Source organism: Lygodium microphyllum, chromosome 17, assembly GCF_053477565.2.
Source record: "Lygodium microphyllum isolate KBCC chromosome 17, Lygodium_microphyllum_v1.1.10, whole genome shotgun sequence".
NCBI classification, from domain to species: Eukaryota; Viridiplantae; Streptophyta; class Polypodiopsida; order Schizaeales; family Lygodiaceae; genus Lygodium; species Lygodium microphyllum.
Window position 1 is genome coordinate 543276 of NC_141151.1, and position 8084 is coordinate 551359.

Below are 8084 nucleotides of genomic sequence, written 5' to 3' on the forward strand. Positions count from 1 at the left end.
AAGACCAAGATATATGTTGAAAATCCCAAATGGGGTAAAAACTATGCAGCACAGATGAAAAACTCTATCCGTTCCAAGGGCCCAATTTGGATACCAAAGGGGGAAATGCAAAACTTGCTTCACTTAAAAAGAGTATGTAGGTGAAAGCTTTATTGTTGGAATGTTTACTAGTGTCAATAAGTGCTTGGTTGTAAGCATGAAGTAGTAATCACAGTGCACAACATTGCACATACATACACTTCAGAGTTACTTCAACTAGAATTCTTGTGCTTATGTCCATAGATTCACCTTTGGAGAAGTGATACTTTGTTGGTTCACTTTTAAATAAGTATCCAAGCTTATGTTTAGATATCTGCCATACATGAGTTGATGATGTGAGTAGGGATTGCATAATTAGTAGTTTAGGTTATGCATGGTAATGGTGCCGATCTCTTTTTAACAAACCCTCATTGGGTTAGGATTGTGTAAATTATTATTGTTTGAATTTTATTCTTGCAATGTTTTGGATGGATTGTTACTTGTTTTGGCTTTCAATTTTAATTAGGCATTTGCCAAAGTATATTCGTCTAGTTAAAAGAGTGTTCATCATGCAATTGAAAAGTTTTCCTATTATACTCTAATTGCGTTGCTTGTTAATTGTTACATTTTGGTTAGTGTATAATTTTACAAATTGTTATTTGGTGTTGGGTCTTAATCTACACACATACACGTAGGTGCATGTGCACATGCACACACAAGTTACTTCAACGCGTGCACACGCACACATGCACACACAACTTCAACTATTTGTGCATATGCTTACATTAAGCTTCACCTTTGATGGGCCTAAAGTAAATGCACAAGCTTGTTCTTCTCGTCCAACTTGTGGAACAATGGAATGCCGAATAACATTACTATAGGTTTTGACACAAGTACTTTGCCTATTATGTTTTTCATTTAATGGGCTAATAACAAAAAGGCTTTGTATTCTGTATTGGAACCAAAGCCATATCAATGATGTTATAACTAGAGAACAAAGTGTAAGGGTATTGATCTCTTTTGTTTTCTCAATTTAATGCCACAAAATGTTAAGAACTGAGAGCTACTAATAGTTGGTGGCTATGACTCATAATTAACTAACAGTATATAGAAACTCTTGATTGATAGTGCCAAACATTGGTATCTACATGTATTGGAGTAGCTTTATAGAATGGATCATAATAAATTATTGGTGGATGATTAGTAGTTGGATACCTAACAAAAGCTCAAGGAAATCCCTAGTTCAATGGAATAGAGAGCCCCTTAAAAGCCATGTGTTACCACATTGGACTTAAAGATATCCTCTCTTGATGAAGTGGTGGAAGCCATTGTTTAGGTAGAGCGGTCTTGAAAAGGATGGGAGAGGTCTCAAAAGTCAAACTCTTATAAGAGGTCTATAGCCTATGAAATGGCACATATTAAAGAGATTTGTCCCCAAAGGAGGATAATTTGGATGACGACACTAGTAAGGAATTAAACCTTGAGGAAGAGCAAAAGTCCAATAGGACGAGCAATGTGGGAAGAGTGGAAGATCTAGGAGCATGAAGGGGACCAAGGCCTTGCTTGTCTTTCAAGGGAGGAGCTCAATGGTGAGCTAGATACCACTTGAAACACAACTAGTCACAATAGAATAAGAATCAACATGATTTTTGATAGAGAATCACAAAGTAGAGAGAGAGAGAGAGAAGTTTGTATTATAATATGACAAAGACAAAGGAGCAACATCCAATAGCATGATCAGAATATGCACTTTGATATGGAGCTTGAACCTCATGACCACCCTCGAACTTACATCATGTACTTAAAAAGGATCCTAATCTCACTCTCACTCTCACTCTCATTCACAATCACAATCATAATCTCAAAATTCTAGAAGAAGATGAAGAAGATTGCTTCGATCAATGTTTGCCTAAAACAACTTTATGTGTTCAAAAGAAGCTTTTTCACAAAACACATGTTTTTTGAGAAAAACATGCACCAAAATTGACGCGATCCTACCAAATCGGCACTCACATGTAACCTACCAAAAATGAAAAGAAATCATAAACAACAGGATACTTTTTTTAAAAAAAAGTTTTGAAAAAAAATATTTTTTATTTTTAGAGGTTCATATCTCCAAAATGGCAAGGACTTTGACCGAGTCCATGAGATGACAATATATTTTTCTTGATGCCCTCAAACTTCGTGAGAGGAAATGTGGCAAAATTTTGTTCTATTTGATCACAAATCAAGCTTAGAGATAGGACCTATCCCTTTGTGTGAGAAAAAATTCAACAAAAAATTTGCCATCAATAAAATTTAGGAGAACACTCAAAATAACCATGGTTCTACATTCAATGTTTCATCTTGTAGTCTAGACTTGTCATGTAAAACATGATCAGAGTTACTTTTTCAATAAACTTATATGAAAAACAGGATGAGCCTTGACATGAGATGACAATTCAAGTTCATATGCAAGTGAGCCAATCTTTCTTAGAATTTGGGTGGATGAAATACAATACTCATCCAGTTCAATTCCAATGGCCTTAAATGTGGCTTACCAAAAGTTAGATGTAAAATTTGAATCTCTATAAAAATTAATACTTTTGGATATATCATGCAAACCAAATATTTCTTTCAAAAATAATTTGGCTATATTTAAAGTGGTGTCAGTCTTTTTTATTGAAAAGAAATGAGTCATTTTTATGAGTCTATCCACTATCACAAAGATATTGCCATATCCTCCCCTAGTAATAGGCAACTTGGTAATAAAATCCACAGATATGGATTTTCACTTTTGGTTAGGTATATCCAATGGTTACATTTCACTAGGCATGCATTTTGGTTTAATTTTTACTTATTAACACTCCAAATATTCACATATGTTCTAATATCCTTCTTCATCCTTGGCCAAAAGAATGAGTTTTTGACTTTGTTGTAAGTCTTTGAAAATCGAAGATGAGTAGAGAAAGGAAAATTATGGCATTCCTTAATAATTTCTTCCTTGAATTTTGAGATAGTAGGAATACACGAACAATTTAAATAATAAAGATACCCCTTAAGTATATAATTTTTTTCATTATACATTTTTAAAAGTTTTAATTTAGGAACAATAATATTTTAGAATACATGGGGTCATCCTACATTTCAAGTTGTATATCATTAATCAAGTTAGTTCATATAATAGATAAACTGTTCGAAATAGGTCTATGACTTAAAGCATCAACAACTTTGGTTTCATTTCCATATACATGTTTGATATCAAAGTCATAGTCACATAACAATTGCAACCATCTCTTTTGTCAAGTATTTAACAAAGGTTGAGTGAAAATGTATTTTACCCTTTAAGGATCGATTCTTAGATCAAATCTCAATCCAAGTAGCAAATGTCTCCAATGTTTTAGAGCATGAACTACATTGGCAAGTTCTAAGTCATGTATAGGATAGTTTAGCTCGTGCCTCCTTAATTTTTGAGATTGTCCCCTCTTGTGTCAACACATATCCCAATTGCTCCCCATGGTCATCACAATATAATACAATAGATTTTCCTATCTCAAAAAATTTTAAAACACAAAATTTAGCCACTTTTTGTTTCAATGTTTCAAAGGCTATCTGACATGCATATGTCCAAACAATAGGTTTAGTCTTCTCAGTCAATTTAATCAAAGGACTTGCTATCTTCTTAGAAAAGTTTCGAATATAGGTTTTGTCATATTGAGCTAATCCTAAGAAGCTTATCACATCTGTCACACACTTTGGTATAGGCCAATCAACAATAGCCTTTACCTTATTGGGGTCTATATCCTAGATAAATAATCTTATCATTTGCAAAGAAAAATTTACTCTATTTAGCATAGAGTTTATGTTTTCTCAAAATCTAAAGAGTTTATCCAAGATGTATCTTATGTTTCTGATGATATTTAGAATATACAAATATATAATCCAAGAATGCAAAAAAGAATTCATGAAGATTGGAAGAAAAATGTTGTTTACCAAACATATGAATGTGGCCTGTGCATTGGTTAATCCAAAGGTTGTTTATCTAACAACCTTTGGATGAAAAATGTTGTTTTCAAACACATGAACGTGGCATGTGCATTGGTTAACCCAAAGGTTAGAATTGTAAATTCGTAAATGACCATACCTAGTCGAAAAAGCAATATTTGGAATATCCTTATAGTTTATATGGATTTATTGGTAACCCAATTGTAAGCGTATCCTTGAAAATGCATTTGCACCAATCAATTGGCTCAATAAATCATCAATGTGTGGAAGGGGATATTTATTTCTTTATAGTTTGCTTATTGAGACGTGTAATCAATACAAAGTCTATATGTTCCTTTCTTCTTCTAGAACAATACAAGAGTGTCCGAAGGAGGAATCAACTTGATCATCCACCAGAGTTGCACTTTGGTTCAAGCAACATGTGTACTCTTCATGATGTATGTCATATACTGGCTCTCACAAAGAGCCTTATCTTTGCTGGCACCTTTGATGATGAAGGTTATTTTGTCTCTTTTGGTGATTCCTCATGGAAAATTGCCTATGGGAATGTTGTTATTACACATAGTGCTAAGTCTAGTATCCTCTATCCCTTGCTTGTATTTGGGTCAGTTGACCATGTTTTGGTTGTGGTTATAGTTTCACATGTATCTCTTTGGCATCATCGCCTTAGGCACACCTTTGAAAGTAATGAAAATGCTTACTAGTTTGTAGTATCTTCCACCCCTAGACTGTAAGTGTTTTGAGTCTCGTGATCATTGTTTATATGGCAAATAGACACATAGTACGGATAAGAAGTCTGGCATGAAGTATGCATAAGAAGTTTGACATGAAGCGTATGGGTGAGCATTTGACTCTTGTTCATTTGGATGTGTGTGGTCCCCTACCCTGTCAGTTGTTAGGTGGTGCGAAGTACTTTGTCACCTTCATTGATGATTACTCACATAAGATCTAGGCTTACCCTATTAAGTAGAAATTGGATGTCATGTCTACCTTTTAGTGTTAGCTTGCTCTTGTTGAGAACCGGTCTAGGTATAGGTCGAAATGCTTAAGGTCAAATAATGGAAGTGAGTTTGTGTCGAAAGCTTTTGAGCAGTTTTGTGATGAGCAAGGTATTAAGCATCAGTTGATTGCCCCCTACATCCCTCCCTAGAATGGCATTGTCAAACACATGAACATGATGATTCAAGAGAGAGAGAGTCCACAATATGCTAAGCATGTAGGCTTACCACATCACTTTTGGATTGAGGCAACTACTACCACCATACACTTCAGTAATAGGTCCCCTTGCATTGCTATTGATTGCCAGGTTGTAGAGGAGCTATGGATTGGGAAACCTCCATCATATGGTCTTGCACGTCTTTGGTTGTGAGGCATTCTACCATGTTCCCAAGGACAAGCACAATAAGATGGATCCTAAGTCTGTGAAATGTATCTTTCTTGGTTATGGGGATGTAGGTGAGATGGGCTATCACCTATGGGATTTGCAGGCTCATAGGGTTATCCGTAGCCATGATATAATTTTCCATGAGGAGAAGATACATAAGAAGCATGAGTAGGTAGTTGAGGTATGCAAGGTGATCTTTTAGGAGGAGTCTCCTCCTCCCATATAACTAGCTAAATATCTTGTAATAGTTGATGCTCCCATAGCCTATGATCCATGTGTTGTGTAGGATCTGCATGTTTTGAGATGCTCTACTAGAGTTAGATGTCAGTATGAGCGCCTTATATCCTCAATGGATTATGTTGTGGTAATAGATGCAAGTGAGCCTCTCTCTTATGATGAGACCATGCATAGAGATGATAATTACTCATGGGATAGGGCTATGCAGTCAAAGTTTGACTCCTTACATACTAACTATATGTGGAATTTGGTTCCTTTACCTAGTGGCAAGAAGGCATTGCCATCCAAGTGGTTATGTAAGATGAAAAGTATCCTTGGATGCCCCAAGTTTGCTCCTTATAAGGCCAAATTGGTAGCTGAGGGTTTCAAGCAAGAACATGGTGTTGACTTTGATGAAGTCTTTTCTCCTATGGTCAAAATGATGATCCTATGCTTGATACTAGCCTTGGTTGCTTGATTTGGACCGTTATGAGATGGCTGTAAAGATGGCCTTTCTACATGGGGACTTGCATGATGAGATTTGTATGTAGTACCCCAAGGGCTTTGAGGAAAAATGTAGGGAAAACCTAGTGTACAAGTTGAGAAAGAGCCTTTACGGCCTTAAGTAGGCACCTAGGGAATGGAACTACAAATTTGATATTTTTATGCTCTCACTGGGATACAACTATAGTGATATGGATCCATGTTTATACATGAACAAGACTAGTGATGGTAACCTTATGATTTTGATACTCTATGTGCATGATATGCTTATTACTATGAGAGCTCATGATGAGCTGGATGCCTTGAAAAATCAATTCATGAGGAGCTTTGAGATGAAGGATATGGGACAAGCCTCACATATTCTTGGGATGTGCATCATGCATGATCACTTTAAGGGACTCCTTTATCTGTCACACAAAACGACTATATTCAAAAAGTCATTGAGCGGTTTCATATGCATGATGGTAAGCCTATTGGTCATCCTCTTCCCTCTCATGTGAAGGTTAGTTAGGCCAATTATCCATAGTTTGATGAGTAGAAGGCCGAGATGCCCAAGATCCCTTATGTATCTGTAGTGGGCAATTTGATGTATGCCATGATAGCCACTTGTCTTGACATAACATTTACAGTGGAAGTTGTGGCACACTATATGAGTATACCTAGTAGATGGCATTGGGATACTATGAAGGGTATCATGAGGTACCTGAAGGGCACAACATATATGTGCATAACACTACCTCTATCCTCAATGCATATGGCGCCTGAGTATAGTGCACCAACTCTCTACAATGGCTACAGACAACACCTCCATAATGGTAGTCTAATCATAACAGTAGTGGACTCACATAGTTTCCCCAATGGCAAATCAACAACAACAGTGGAACCCTACTAACTAGAATCAATAGCCGAAACTCCAAACAAGAGCTCTAAATTGGAGTCAAAATAAAAGTTCATATGCATCAATCCAACTAGTCCATGCAGTGATCATGGAGACTCCTCAAGATCCCACTGCAAAGACTCTAGGAGGAGAAAATTTGAAGGACTACTTATCTAATTTAGTTGCAAACATTAAGAAAGAGTTGATGGATGTAGTCACGAGACAGTTGCATATACTAAAAGTGAATACTACTAGTCTGTCAAATATTGCAAGAGTAAGAAGATATACCATACGATCAAACATTTAGTGTGGAATCAAGCAAGACATTTAGCTACTAAATGTACTTGAAATCCAACCATCCTTGGAGCCTTCTATTCATATTGCCTAAGAAAGAACCACGCAAATGACATTAACTTTGTGAAAGAGATGCATGATAGAAGGAAGAAAGATGAGGAAGTAAGGTTGAACTTGCTAGAATCCAAGATGACAACCCAAGATATTGGCTTAAAGCCCAGAGATTTTGGTCCTAATATTGGTTTAAGGAGGATTCCCTCGTAAAGTTACAGAGGAAGATAGTAGTTAGGCGGTGGACAAATATTAAAAATGGAATGCTACAAATGCAGAGAGAAGGTCACATTTTCCTAAACTTTCAAAATCCTAAATAATCCATGGATTGAAAGTCCCTTTGTACTTGATGCAAAGGAGAAGGCCACACTACAAAAGATTGTCCCAATCTAGCCCTTAATGCTATTGATAGCCAATATACATTTTCAATATATTTGAGTATAAAAAGACAATCCACAAATGCACTCATGGGGGAGGAGCTTATCCATGCATTGGGGGAGATTGTATCCAACCTTCTTATCTTACTATGTTATCCTATTTTCTCTCTTTTGCAATTTGTGTGTTCATATAATTTCTTGTTAATCTTTATTGTATGACAAAGGGTTGAAACATGATCAATATAAGAGTGTTATATTATTTGGTAAAATTTAGACAGATTTATAAGGTTACAGTAATGGAAGCGACTTATAGAAGACTCAAGAGCCTGCCTCCAATCTGGTAGAATTGGAAGTAGATACAATTACCTATGCCAAGAAA